This window comes from Trachypithecus francoisi, unplaced genomic scaffold (assembly GCF_009764315.1).
Source record: "Trachypithecus francoisi isolate TF-2019V2 unplaced genomic scaffold, Tfra_2.0 Lachesis_group1, whole genome shotgun sequence".
In the NCBI taxonomy this organism is placed as follows: Eukaryota; Metazoa; Chordata; class Mammalia; order Primates; family Cercopithecidae; genus Trachypithecus; species Trachypithecus francoisi.
Window position 1 is genome coordinate 110,909,828 of NW_022681454.1, and position 15,569 is coordinate 110,925,396.

The window sequence follows — 15,569 nt, forward strand, 5'->3', positions numbered from 1 at the left end:
CAGAAAGCCTGACTGCAATATTTAAAAAACTGTATGTTTCCATTTGTTTCTGCTTTTAGAGTGCTGAAATGTAAAATAATAGAGGACTAAGACTTTGTCTCATGCTTGAGGTGCTGTTGGTTTTCTATAAATACTACATAACAAGAGAGGGTAATGTCCTGCATGGTTGTATTTTACTCAGAATACAATATATGTTCCAAGTGGTTACACATGATTTATAATTGTGGTAAGATGGTTCTGTCAGGCAAACTATGTTGTGGCTTATTTTCACTAATCACATCTAATCAATCACTAAAAAACAGGTCACAAGAGGTACTGCAAAACAGTACGTAAAAATGCATTTGCCTTAATATCATCCTATGGAGGGCTTCAATTTAATGAGAAAAGTAAACGGATTTTTTCCTCTAAGATCAGATATACATACTCAACATTTTTTGGCCTGCTTTCACTAAAGTGATAATAGAGTTGAAATCATAGCACATTATTTTATGCTTTTATGCTCTCTATCCTTGTTAGATATTTCTAATTCTGTCACCACACAAGCTACTAGTGCATAGTATAATTCCAAGACACCCTGAAAAATGAGTCTTCCATAAGACATTACACATTTTCTTATTATTGCAGTTTGTCATTTCTCTTCTGTTCACTTTCTTTGTAGATATAGAGGGAAACAGATGAAAGATGTCAAGAAGGAAAGGAATAATGCTTTCCTTCTTGCATCTTGACCTGAACAAGTGAGTCAGGCCCTGTATAAAGGTGATAATGATCTTATAGTGATTAAGACCCTTTCTTCATATTGGGGATTACTAGTTTAAGAGTCAAGAAATAGTGACTACTTTGCTCTAGCAGCCTTCAAGTGCATGGGCCAGTGAATGGACCACTGGCCCTGGTCAGGGTATGGGTGGCCTCTACATAGTGATGCATACAGCAGGGAGGGAAGTGTTGTGAACATGCTGAATTCTGGCTAAAGTTCCTAAGGATGTGGTAGCTGGCATTGCCTCATTTAATTCTGATTCCACCCTGAAACCCAATTCTGCTTCTTATCTCTCCATGGACAAAAGACTTGGTGATGTATGCAGCCAAGCCATGGTCCAGAAAGTACTATTAACACGACTTCAGTTATCAGTTCATTTTTCCTTAGAAGGAGATGGTCCAAACCATGAGATCATCAAGTTAGCAGACAGGAATGCCCTCAACAAAACTAACAGCAGTCAAACTCTTCTTTGTCTTGCTTCCTAGTTAAACCTTTGTGACAATTCCCTTCACATATACTCCAGATCGCATCGCATCCCCACTCATCCTTTCAGTTTTGCACTATCAATATTCTCTCTTTGAATCAGTCCCTTCAGGACACCAATGTGGTCTAGTAACATCCATATTTTTTTAAAAAGAAAATTCTTAGCCACGTGTCTTTTTGAACTATGCATGATTTTGACTCCCCTCTGATGTAGCCAAACTTTTGTCTATGACATGCTGCTTTCAAGATCAAAGAGTAGAGACATGCGTTTTGTCTTTTGGGTGGCCTCCGTGCATAGTCCTGGTTGCCCTTTCTCTTCACTTTTTATGCGGCTTGGCAGGGTTGGCTCAGCAGCACTGGGTAAACACATCAAAAGAACACAAGTTCTCTCTATATCTCATACCAGAGGCATTAGTGTGTGACCCCACTTGACTAAGTTATTGTCTTACAAAGGCCACATCCCTGGCCAAGGAGCTTCCATTATTACAAGGTTGACTAGAGTTCCCTGACATTTCCCAACTGTACTATAAATACATATAGCACTCTCAGTATCATTTTCCATGTTTTCTCCAGATAACAGCATAAATCTCACAGTATGTGCATCCCACTGACTCTATTGTCTCTATATTTCCCTAATAAATGTATTATAAAAACTAGTATGCATGCATTTCTGTCTCTTGTATTACAGCCTCCAGTGACTTCCATGCTCAACTCTAACGGATACTCTCATCTTCTCATTTTCCTCAACTCCTTGCTAGCATGCAACATGTGAACAATTTCCTCTGAGACTCTATACCAGTGGGCCTTAAACTTTAGAGTACATCAGAATCACCAGAGTTTCTGTTTCAGTAGGTCTGAGGTAGGGCCTAAGACCTGTTTCCAGATGATACTGATGTCTTTGTTCTGGAGACCATGCTTTGAAAACCATCACTCTATACTATCATGGACACGTCATTATCTTTATAAGTTCCCCATTATTGATGCTAGTACTGTAGATACTTCTCATCATCCTCTTTACCAGATTAGCCTCCTTCCTATGATCTCTAATTTCTTCCCAGTTATCAGCCTCCCATTTTAGTCTCAGATCTGTGGTTGTATCTGTATGTTAGTAACTCCAACAATTTTTTAAAAAGTGGTAGCATACACATTTTGTATAAGACCGCGTAGTGTTTAAGCCTCAATCATCTCATGGTGTTGTGAAGACTAAATTGTGAACCTTAATTACTTTTGCCAAGACAAAAATTATGCTATGATAATTTATAAAGCAAGAACACTGCCACCAGGTAACCAAGCATAGACCATGTACTATTTTAAAGTAGACCTTTAAAAGATAAATGCAGAATTTAAATATTGTCAGAAACATTAAATTTTATATACATAATTTCTGTAACAATCGTTATTACTTTTACATTCCTTGTTTAAAAATTGTAGCATCATTTTTAGTTTAAAATTTTAAGTATAATTATCTGATCAGATAAGATGTATTAAGTTCTATTTTCAGTGATTGCCTGAACAGATTTAAATGAGGCAGGCATTCTGTCAAGGTTTATAATTATGCATTATATAATTTTATCCAGTGCTGGAAGTTGTATTGCTAAAATGCCCAAAGAGAAGCAATCACTTAAGAAGATGAAGTTGTAGTTATTCAAACAAATGACTATTTGACAGCATAATTCTTTCATGTTGAACAGCAACTTTCATCATCTTTTTGTGTAAGGAAAGCAGAATTTGTTCTAGAAGCTCATTCTAATTGCACAATTTTTTGAAGTTATGGCATCACATTTTTTATGTTCAAAGAAATCTGGTATGGCTAACTACTAGCACACTCCACTGTATACAAGCAGGAATAAAATCATAATCATAAATCTTCTTATAAATTGCTTATTCTTTTACCATGTCTATTCTTTTTAAAGATCTTCAGGAATTTTTTTTACTTTTATTTTTATTTATTTATTTTTTTTGAGACGGAGTCTCACTCTGTCGTCCAGGCTGCAGTACGACCTCGGCTCACTGCAACATCCACCTCCCAGGTTCAAGCCTCCCGAGTAGCTGGAATTACAGGCACATGCTACCATGCCTGGCTAATTTTTTGTATTTTTTAGTAGAGACAGGGTTTCACCGTGTTGCCAGGCTGGTCTGGAACTCCTGAGCTCAGGCAATCCACCTGCCTTGGCCTCCTAAAGTGCTAGGATTACAGGGGTGAGCCACCGCATCTGACAGATCTTCAGGAAAATTTTGTGAATACCTTAATTTTGATTACCAAAATGCTAGTTTTATAATGTGTTTGATTCCCATTATTCAAAAGACAAATTCCTCAAAATCATTTGTAAATTTACTCATTTGAAAAATATAATAATGAAGTTTAATATTTATGAGATTTATTTATATTTTTCAGGGTGTGCAACATGATGGGGTTATTTCGGCTTTTATTTTAGATTCAGAGGGTAAATGTGCAAATTTGTCACATGAAAAAATGCATGCCACTGAGGTTTGATGCACAAATGATCCTGTCACCCAGGTAGTGAGCATAGTACCCGACAGGTAGCTTTTCAGTCCATGTCACCCTTCCATCTTTCCTGCTCTAGTAGTCAAGGAACAAGACAGGGTGCCCATTTTCAGCACTGGAGTGGTCCCTCAACACAGCCCAGCAGCTCTGTGGAGAAGTGGTCAGACTGCTTGTTCACACGAATCCAAGATCCCATTTCTCTTCACTGGCTGGAATCTCTCAACTGGGGTCTCTAGTCACTTCAATCAGTGTTTTCTAGCTGAAAGCCATTTCAAACCTCCTTGGGATGGAACTCCCAGAGGAAGGGGAAGGCTGTCATTATAGCTGTGTGGCAGCCCTAGCTGTTCTTGCCTTCAGGCTTTGGAGAGTCTGAGGCAAATGGGGTCTTGAGTAGACCCCCAAGCACAAAACAACTGCTCTGTGGAAAAGTCGTCAGACTGCTTTCTACTGTGAGCCCCTAATCCTATTCCTCCTCACTGGGTGGACCTTCCAGCTGGGATCTACAACTACTCCCATCAGTGTTTTCCAGCTGACAGTTGTTCCAAACCTCCCTTGGATGTAGTTCCCAAAGGAGCGGGCAGTTCACCATCTTTCCTGTTTAACAGCCTTAGCTATTCTTGCTTTTAGGATTTGAAGAGTTCAAGGTGACTGGGAGCTGAAGTGAATTCTTAGCACAGCACAACTGCTCTATAGAAAAAGTGACCAGATTCCTTGTTTGCATGGGTCCCTGATCCCATTCCTCCACATTTGGTGGGATCTCCTCACTGGATTCTCATTCTATGAAGCCAGTATCACCTTAATACAAAAACCAGGAAAGAGCATAACAAAGAAAGAGAAGTAAATACCAATATTCCTGGTGAACATAAATGCAAAACTCAATGGATACAGGGACTGTTTAACATACACAAATCAATAAATGTGATACATCACATAAAGAGAATAAAAAACAAAAGTCACATCATCATCTCAATTGACACAGGAAAAGCATATGACAAAATCCAGCATCCCTTTTTGATTAAAACACTCAGCAAAATCAACATAGAAGGGACATACTGTCAGGTAAAAAATGTCAGCTATGACAAACCCACAGCCAATATTGTATTGAATTGGAAAAAGTTGAAAATATTGCCCCTGAGAACTGGAACAAGACAAGAATGGTCACTTTCACCACTTCTATTCAACATAGTACTGGAAGTCCTAGTGAGAGCAATCAGACAAGAGAAAAAAATAAAAGACACTCAATCAGTAAAGGGGAAGTCAAACAGTCACTGCTTGCTGATGACATAACCATATACTTAGAAAACTCTAAAGACTCATCCAAAAAGCTTATAGCAATCATAAATGAGATCAGCAAAGATTCAGGGTACAACATTAATGTACAAAACTCAGTATCTCTGCTATACGACAATAGCGACCAAGTCGAGAATGAAATCAATAACTCATCCTCCTTTTATAAGAGGTGCAGGAAAAATAAAACACTTGGGAAAATACCTAACCAAAGAGGTGAAATACCTCTACAAGGAAAATGACAAAACACTGCTGAAAGAAATTATAGATGACACAAACAAATGGAAGCTCATGTTCATGAATGGGTAGAATCAATATCAAGAAAATGATCATACCACTAAAAGCAATCTACAGGCCTGGCATCGTGGCTCACATCTGTAATCCTAGCACTTTGAGATGCTGAGGTGGGTGGATCACCAGAGGTAAAGAGTTCAAGATCAGCCTGGCCAACATGCTGAAACACTGTCTCTACTAAAACTACAAAAATTAGCCATTGTGGTGGTGCATGCCTAAAATCCCAGCTACTCAGGAGGCTGAGGCAGGAGAATGTCTTGAACCCAGGAGGTGGAGGTTGCAGTGAGCCGAGATCGCACCACTGCACTCCAGCCTAAGTGACAGAGTGAGACTCTGTCTCAAAAAAATAAAGAAAATAAAAAAGCAATCTACAAATTTAATGCAATTCTTATCAAAATACCACCATCATTCTTCACAGACTTAGAAAAAAGCAACCGTTAACATTCACATAGAACCAAAAAAAGTCCCCATAGCCAAAGCAAGACTAAGCAAAAAGAACAAATCTGGAGGTTTCACATTACCCAACTTCAAATATACTATAAGGCCAAAGTCACCAAAACAGCATGGTACTTGTATAAAAATAGGCACATAGACCAATGGAATAGAATAGAGAATCCCGAAATAAAGCCAAATACTTAGAGTCAACTGATCTTCAACAAAGCAAGGAAAAAAGTGGGGAAAGGACACACTATTCAACAAATGGTCCTGGGATAATCGATAAGCCACATATAGAAGAATGAAACTGGATCCTCATCTCTTACCTTATACAAAAATCAACTCAAGTTGGATCAAGGACTGTAATCTAAGACCTGATGGCATAACAATTCTAGAAGATAACATTGGAAATACCCTTCTACACACTGACTTAGGCAAAGACTTTATGACCAAGAACCCAAAAGCAAATACAACAAAAACAAAGATAAATAGATGGAGCTTAAACTTAAAAGGTTCTCCACAGCCAAAAAAATAATCAGCACAGTAAACAGACAACCCACAAATAGGTGAAAATCTTTGCAATCTATACTTCTGACAAACGACTAATATCCAGAATTTACAAGGAACTCCAACAAATCAGCAAGATAAAAAACAAACAATCCCATCAAAATGTGGGCTAAGGACATAAATAGATGATTCTCAAAAGAAGATATACAAAAGGCCAGCAAACATATGAAAAATGCTCAACATCACCAATGATCAAGGGAATGAAAATCAAAACCACAATGCAGTACCACTTTACACCTCCAAGAATGGCCATAATCAAAAAATTAAAATGTAATAGATGTTGGCATGGATGTGGTGAAAAGGGAACACTTTTACACTGCTGGTGGGGAGGTAAACTTGTACAACTACTATGGAAAACAGTGTGGAGATTCCTTAAAGAACTAAAAGTAGATCTGCCATTTGATCCAGCAATTCCACTCCTAGGTATCTAATGAGAAGAAAAGAAGTCATTCTATGAAAAAGATACTTGCACAAGCATGTTTATAGCAGCTCAATTTGCAATTGCAAAAATATGGAACCAGCCCAAATGCCCATCAATCAATGAGTGGATAAAGATATTTGTGTGTGTATGTGTGTATATATATGTGTGTGTGTGTATATGTATATCACATGGAATATATATATCCCATGGAATACTACTCAGCCACAAAAAGGAATGAAATAATGCTATTTATAGCAACCTGGATGGAATGGGAGATTACTATTCTAAGGGAAGCAACTCAAGAATGGAAACCAAGCATTGTGTGTTCTTACTCTTAAGTGGGAGCTAAACTATGAAGTTGCAAAGGGATAAAAATGACAATGAAATTTGGGGACTTAAGGGAAAGAGTGGGAGGGGGATGAGAGAGAAAAACCTACAAATTGTGTGCAGTGCACACTGCTCGGGTGATGAGTACACCAAAATCTTAGAAATTATCACTAAATAACTTATTCATGTACAAAAAAAAATTCCTGTAACAAATGAGGCCTCATTCTCCCATGACCTTCCAATCTTAGGGCACTTTTGTGGCCCTTAAATCATATTTTTTAAATATGTAATTATGTGCACTTGGAAAAAAAAGATGTTCTTACTATTATTTTCTGTAAACCTATGGATATGACTATTATGCCACCAGTAAATGCTATTATATATAATCTTCATTCACCTAGCCTTCCAAATATAAAATGTTGCAAGGGAATCACTGAATCACTTTTTATTGCAGAAATTGGATCTTGATTTCATGTTTAGCAAAAGGCCTGTTGCTCTTCTTTGTCTGATCTATGGTCCAATATATCTTCCTACAATTCACAGCAAAAGACCAATAGAATAATGTATTGTTGTGGTACTGGAAAAATGCACATGAATATACATCTATAAATCATTGGTCTAAAGTCTTTATCTCTAGCTCTCTGAGGCATATTATCAATCTTAGCTAGGCCATGGAACAGTTATTGTGTCATTGCCCTGGGTGAAAGTAATTTATGACACTGTTAGCAGGTTTGTTGCAGGGAAGAAGAAGCTATCTAATTTTCAGACTTTGAATTCATGGCTGTGGAGATCAGTGGAATGAAATATACCTAACAAGATTAGTGAGTTCACTGTTAAAGACGGAACATGAGGCAGGTAACTTGGTATCCTCAAATATGCTGTCTGTGCATTTTTGCTCATGAAAAGATTCCAATTTTTCCTCTCTCACCTCCACCATTTATCTCTGTAATATACAGTGATTGAAAAATCACTGCCTCACTGTTGTTTAAGATACAACTTTTATTTCAACTTCCTCATGTACTTTCTTTGACTTCATTTTCCTCTTTTATTATTTCCTTTATTTTATTTTTTTGTTCGTAGAGACGAGGTCTTATTCTGTTGCCCAGACTGAGTGTAGCAGCATGAGCATAGCTCACTGCAACCTTGAACTCCTGGGCTCAAATGATCCTCCCGCTTCAGCCTTCCGGGGAGCTAGGACTACAAGCATGTGCTGCCATGCCATGATAATTTTTAAATTTGGTTTTTGTAGAGACAGGATTTCACTATGTTGCCAGTGCTGGTCCTGAACTACCGGCTTCAAGCAATCTTCCTGCCTCAGCCTCTCAAAGTTATGGTATATAGAGCCACAGTGTCCAACTCTTCATTATTTTTTTTAAAAAATTACTCATCTCAACCAAGTGAGTTGAAATTGAGTAATTTCTGCTATGTTGAATAAATTTTTTTCAGTAGTGCAATCTCAAGACAAATTACATTTTAAGGAGTGACCTTTTATGTGTTTTATCATTCATATTAATTTAAAACATTTATTGAATGCCTTAGTACGAACCGGCCTGGCCCGTCTGCCGTTTTTTTTTCTTCATTGTTTATTTCTTTTCATTCTTTCATTATTTTTCTTGCCTATTAATATTTACAGAACATGTACTGTATATGTGAAGCACATGGGTAGTACATACAGACCAGTCAATATACTTGGATACCCATCTAAGGGATCTTAGCATTAAGAGAGAGATCATAACAAATTCCATTTTCACAAACATTCTTAAGCTCTTTGACACAAATGGTGAAAAAGACTGTGGGGCTGAAAATAGGCTCTCAATCTTGTTTCAAGTCTCCATTAATGACAAGGGTACATTAGGGTCCTCTGCTTTGTGTGTTTTCTGGTGAGAGGTAGAGCCTAGGAAACTGAAGGAGATACTAATTTAGGAAAAATTTCAAATACGCAAACCCAGTTCTGGAGTGGATATAGCAGTATAGTATCACTTATATTAATTGTAGCCCGGAAATTTAAATTGTAAAAGCTCCAAGTTTTTTCATAGAAAAACTTTAAAACTGAAAGAGTAATATGGCCCATGGAAGAGTAAATTACTCTCTTAAAGAATAGCTAGCCTATCTTATAGATCTAAAAGCACTTGAAGGGAAATTGCTTATCCCAAGTCATAGGAGCGCAATCAGTGTCCATGGCAGAATGAGCCCCAGAGCAGAATTGAGCACCAGGAATTCCCAGAAGATTGGAGAACATGTCAGAGCATCAGTGAAGAGCTTAGGGGCAATATGCCTGAAAATTGAGCACCAGGATTGAGCACCAGAATTGATCACCAGGAACTCCCAGAAGATTGGAGAACACGTCAGAGCATCAGTGATGCGCTTAGGGGCAATACCCCTGAAACTTACACCAATATATAGGACTATTTTAAAGAGTAGGCCCATGGACTCGGACGTCTTAAAGACGATGTGAATAAAGCAAAGGGGAGATAACTAACATTTTTGGATGCTTACTCTCTGACAAACATCTGTTAAGATCTTTGCATGTGTTACGTTACTTATTTTCTTAAACAGCATCTGAAATAAGTACTATCTCCACTTTACGTTTGCACAAGTTGAGGTCACACTGCATTGACCATATCTCACAGTCCGTGGGATGAAAAGTCCAAGATATCTGGTTTAGTATTTAGTGCACTGGGTGCTCTAGCATCTGGATCCTTCCTACCTCTCTACCTTTGTCTTTTACTCATGCCTCACATTGTCAGTTTCCTCTATACCACTCTGTAAGTGTACTTCCTATCTCACTACCTTTGCTAATATTGTTTTCCATCACAAAGATACCCTCCAAATGCATCTTTCTTCACCTTTCTGAAATCTACCAGCATTATCTCCTCTATAAAATCCTTATACTCATACTGGGTTAGCTGCCTCTGAGCTTATTTGATGTCCTGTGGATATTTTCAACATAAGCTTTATCCTTGTTGAAATGGAGCACCATACAAAACTGAAGGCACTCTGTCTTATTTTTCTGTATATAAAGTACTTAACATAAACTAAAGTGTTTCAAGTCAACGTCTCTGTTATTTAGAATGTCTGTTTAAAAGATAAGACATATTCACAGTAATTATGGCACAATGAAATTAGTGAAAAGAGTCATCAAAAAAGTCTAGATAAAATGCTGTAAGATATTTTTTCTTTTCTAATTCCATTGGAATTTTGATAGGGTTCACTTTGATTCTGTAGGTCACTTTGGATAGTACAGAAATTTTAACAATATTATTTATTCTGATACATGAACATGATACATCTTTTTATTTACTTACATTTTCTTCAATTTCTTTTTATCAATGTTTTACATTTTCAGTCTATAATTTCCCTGGTTATGTTTCTTTCTAAATATTTTATTCTTTTTGATGTTACAATAAATGGGAGTATTTTCTAAATTTTTTTCAGATAGTTTTGTTAGTACATAAAAACACACACATTTTTGTATGTTGATTTTGTGTCTTTCAACTTTAGTGAATTTATCAGTTCTAATGTTTTTAGTGTTTTCTATATATAAGATCATAATATCTGCAAACAGAAATGATTTCCCTTCCTTCCTTCCTTCCTTTCCTTTTTTTTTTTTTTTTTTTTTGGTTCAGACAAGGTCTTGATCTGTCACCCCAGCTGGAGTGCAGTGGCATGACCACAGCTCACTGCAGTCTCCCAAGCTCAAGCAATTCTCTCACCTCAATCTCCCAAGTAGCTGGGACTACAGGTGTGCCATCATGCCTGGCTAGTTGTATTTTTTGTAGAGACAAGGTTTCACCATGTTGCTTAGGCTGATCTTGAACCCCTGGGCTCAAGCAATCCATTTACCTCAGCCTCCCAAAGTGCTGGGACTCACAGGTGTGAGACCCTGTGCTTTTTCTTTTCAACTTAGATGACTTTCATTTATTTTTCTTACCTAATTGCTCCAGCTAGGACTTTCACAACTTAATTTTGAATAGATGTTCTATGAATGAGAAACTTTGTCTTGTTCCTAATCTTACTGAAAGAGCTTTCAAATTTTCACCTCTGAGAATGATGTTAGTTGTGGGCTTGTCATATATGGTCTTTATCATTTTGAGGTACATTACATATATACCTAATTTATTTAGAGTTTCAATCAGCAGAGGATGTTAAATTTTGTCAAATGTTGTTTCTGAGCCTATTTAGATGATAATATGGGGGTTTTGCTTTCTTTTGTCTTTATTTATAGATTCTGGAGGTACATGTGCAGTTTTGTTACTTGGATATATTTTGTAGTGGTAATGTCTAGGCTTTTAGTGAACCCATCACCTGACTAGTGAACATTCTACCCAGTAGGGAAGTTTTCAACCCTCACCTTCTCCCACCTTACCTCCTTATGGAGTCCCCAGTGTCCCAGGAGTAGGACTACTAGGTTGAAGGATATTTCTATTTTTAGTAGTTTGACAACTCTCCATCCTATTTTCCACAGAGTTTGCACTAATTGAAATTCCCACCAATATGTATAAGCATTATCTTTTCTCTGCATCCCCACCAACATCTGTTGTTTATTGACTTTTCGATAATAGCCATTCTCTCTGGTGTGAGGTGGTATGTCACTGCAGTTTTAATTTACATTTCTCTGATCATTAGTGATGTTGAACATTTTTCATGTTTGTTAGCTGCTTATATATCTTCTTTTGAATAATTTTGCTCATGTCCTTTGCCCACTTTTTAATAGAGTTATTTTTTTTTCTTGTTGATTTGAGTTCCTTATAGATTCTGGATATTAGTCATTTGGCAGATGCATAGCTTGCAAATATTTTCTCCCATTCTGTAGTTTGCCTGTTTACTATGTTGATTATTTACTTCATTGTGCCTAGAAGTTCTCTTGTTTAATTAAGTCCCATTGGTCTATTTTCATTTTTGTTGCATTTGCTTTTGAAATCTTAGTCATAAATTATTTGGTTAGTCCACTGCCTAGAAGAGTTTTTGCTAGGTTTGCTTCTAGGTTTTTTATAGTTTCATGTCTCACATTTAAATCTTTAATGTATATTGATTCAATATTTGTATGTAGTGAGATATAAGAGTCCAGTTCATTTCTCTGCACACAGCAATGCATTTTTTTCCAGCACCATTTAATGAGTAGGGTGTCCTTTCCTCATTGTATATTTTTGTCAACTTTGTTGAAGATCAATTGATGGTAGCTATGTGGCTTTATGTCTGGGTTTTCTATCCTGTTCCATTGATATACATGTCTACTTTTATATCAGTACCACACTGTTTTGGTTACAATAGCCTTATAGTGTAGTTTGAAGTCAAGAAATGTTACACCTCTAGATTTGTTCTTTCTTCTTAGGATTGTTTTGGCTATTTGGGGTCTTTTCTGGTTCCATACAAGTTTTTGGATAATTTTTAGTACTCGTGTAAGAAAAGATGGTAATTTGATAAGGATGACATTACATCTGTAGATTGCTTTGGGCAGTGTGGTCATTTACATGACCTATCCACGAACATGAGATTTTTTTTATTTGTTTGTTGCATCTATTATTTCATTTCTTTCTCTTTTTTTTGTAGCATAAACACAGAAATTTATTTTTCATAGTTCTGGAGTCTGGGAAGTCCAAGATCAAGGTGCTAGCACATCTATTGTCTGGTGAGGGCCTGCTTGCATCCTGGTTTGCAGATAGCAGTCTTCTCATTGTATCTTCACGTGACAGAGAACAAAGAGAAAGGAAGCAAACTCTCTCCTGTCTCTTTTTACAAGGGCACACTTTCATCAGTGTTTTATCCTTCTCCTTATAGAGCTCTTTCACTTCCTTGGTTAAATGTATTCTGTGGTATTTTACTTATTTATTTTTGTGTCTGTGTATATTGAATTGAGTTCTTGATTTGGTTCTTAGTTTGAATGTTATTGGTGTTTAGAAATGCTATTGATTTATAAATGTTAATTTTGTATCCTGAAACTTTACTGAAGTCACTTATTAAATCTAAGAGCCGTTTGGAGGATTCTTTGGGGCTTTCTTGGTATACAATTATGCCATCATTGAACAGAGATAATTTGACTTTCTCTTTTCAAATTTGAGTGGCTTTTATTTCTTTCTCTTGCTTGATCTATATAGGACTTTTAGTGCAGTGTTTGATAGGAGTGGTGAAAGTGGGAGTCCTTACCTTGTTCCAGTTCTTAGGGAAAATGCTTTCAGCTTTTCCCTACTCAGTATAATGTTGGCTGTGGGTTTATCATATATTGGTTTTATTACTTTGAGGGTTATTCTTTTGATGCCTAATTGGTTGATATTTTTTATCAGGAAGGGATGATGGATTTTATATAATGCTTTTCCTGCATCAGTTGAGGTAATTTTATGATTTTGTATTTAATTCTATTTATGTGGCAAATTACATTTATTGACTCATGTGTGCAGAACTATCATAGAAAGAAAAGAAAGAAAGAAAGGAAAAAAGAAAAGAAAAGAAAAGAAGAAAGAGAAAAAATTGGCTGGCATTTCTTCTTCCTTTAGGAAATCTGAAAACAGCTCTTCAATCTCTTTTGGTTTGTATGGTTTCTGCTGAGAAGTCTGTGGTTAGTCTGATGGGATTTCCTTTATAAGTGATTAGACAGTTCTCTCTAGCTGATTTCAATATTTTTCCTACATATTTACTTTGGATAGTCCAATGACTATATGCCTCAATGAGGTTTGTTTTACAGAGAATTTTTCAGGTATTCTCCAAGTTTCTTGTACGTATATATCTACTTCTCTAGTTAGACCAGGGAAGATTTCCTGAATTATTCCTAAATTATGTCATTATTCCTGAATGATGGCCGAAATATCTTATCTAAACTTTTTACTTTTTCTTTTTCACCCTCAGGAATGTCTATAACTTACAAATTTGGATGCTTTATATAATCTCATATTTCTTGAATGCTTTATCTTTTAAAAATATTTTTTATTTTTATCTGAGTGGGTTAATTCAAAGGACTGGTCTTTAAGCCCTGAAATTATTTCCTCTATATGGTCTAGTATATTGTTAAGCTTTCAACTGTATTTTTTAACTCCTTTGGTAACTTTTTTATTTTCAGAAATTCTGTTTTTTTAATATCTCTTTAGTAAATTTTTTATTAATATTCTGAATTGTTTTTCTGAGTTCATTTTGTTGGTTTTCAACTTTCTGTTGTATCTCCATGAACTTTCCTACAATCCATATTTTGAATTCTTTATCTGTTCTTTTCAGAATTTTTATTTTGGTTAAGATTTATGCTAGAGATCTAATGTGATCTTTTGGAGGCGTTAGCATACTCTGTCTTTTTGTACTGCCAGAATTCCTGTGCTCATTCTTTCTCAATTGGAGCTATCGTTTCTCATTTTTGAATTTGCTTTCATTTGGATGAAACATTTTTATGTTTTATATTTTTCCATCTTGAGGATGTGATTATTATGTATTTTGTGTCTGATCATTTGATTTCAATTTTGGAAGGTTTCAGGGGGTCAAATTTCCATGTGAATTCCTTGGTTAAAGATAGCTTTTGTGTGGTGGCTTTCTCAAATGTTGATTGTTGTAGCAATGTATAAAGTGTCTGAGCCAGCTCAGTATCTTCTGTGGGGCTGGGAGTGTAGAAGTCTCAAGAAGCTTTGTCCATTTCCTAGCACTATGCCCATATGTCAGCAAATTTTTTTAAACTTCATTGTGAAGTTCTGTCTCCAGTCCAATGGTGGTGCTTTTGAGAGATAGCAAAATCTCTTTCAAATGCCACAATGATGGTTGCAAGTATCCACCATGACAGGGATGGCAGGGAGAGTTCATGGTGGGCACTGAGGTCTGTACTGGGGAGGTTGAAAAGGGATTGCACAAGTTCCTCATTTCAGGCAGGCAGAAAGTTGCTCCAATTTTCTATCACACCCCTGTCCTAGGGCTAGTGACCTTAAGTTCAGATAGACATGGATTTTTATCTCCAGGCTGCAATGCAACATCTATCCTATGGCTACTGCCGAAATGGACTTGGAGAGGAACCTCTTCCTTCAGCCCCAAACACATAGCTCTACAGCTGGCCCTCACTCTGCTGCAGGAATGTTGCCACTCAGCATAGGGAGGGGGAGATGGGCCCTGGTCTTGGCAATCCCTCTCCAGTCAGCACACTTTCAGTAGGGGTGCAGTTGGCCTAAATATTCCTGGAAAGGCTGATTTTTAAGTGCACCCATGCCAGCCCCCAATGTAAAAAGCTGTAGCTGTATCCACAGCAGTGGATAGAGGGAAGTGAAAGGCAAAAGAAGACCTACTCTTCATGTCTATTCCCAGACACTTGAGCTACTTGTCCACTGAGATGAAATCACACTCTGCCCCTTCAGAGATCAGCGATACACCTGTGTCACATCTGGGAGGGGCACAGTCCCCCGCTACTTGCCAGTGGATGTGGGGACTCTTAGGCAGGGAAGTGCACAATCTGGTCCTCTTTGTCCCAAGAGGTGATTTGGCAGGGTGCAACCCCACTTCCCCGGGACAGCCAGTCCTGAAGTCTGGATCTCCAG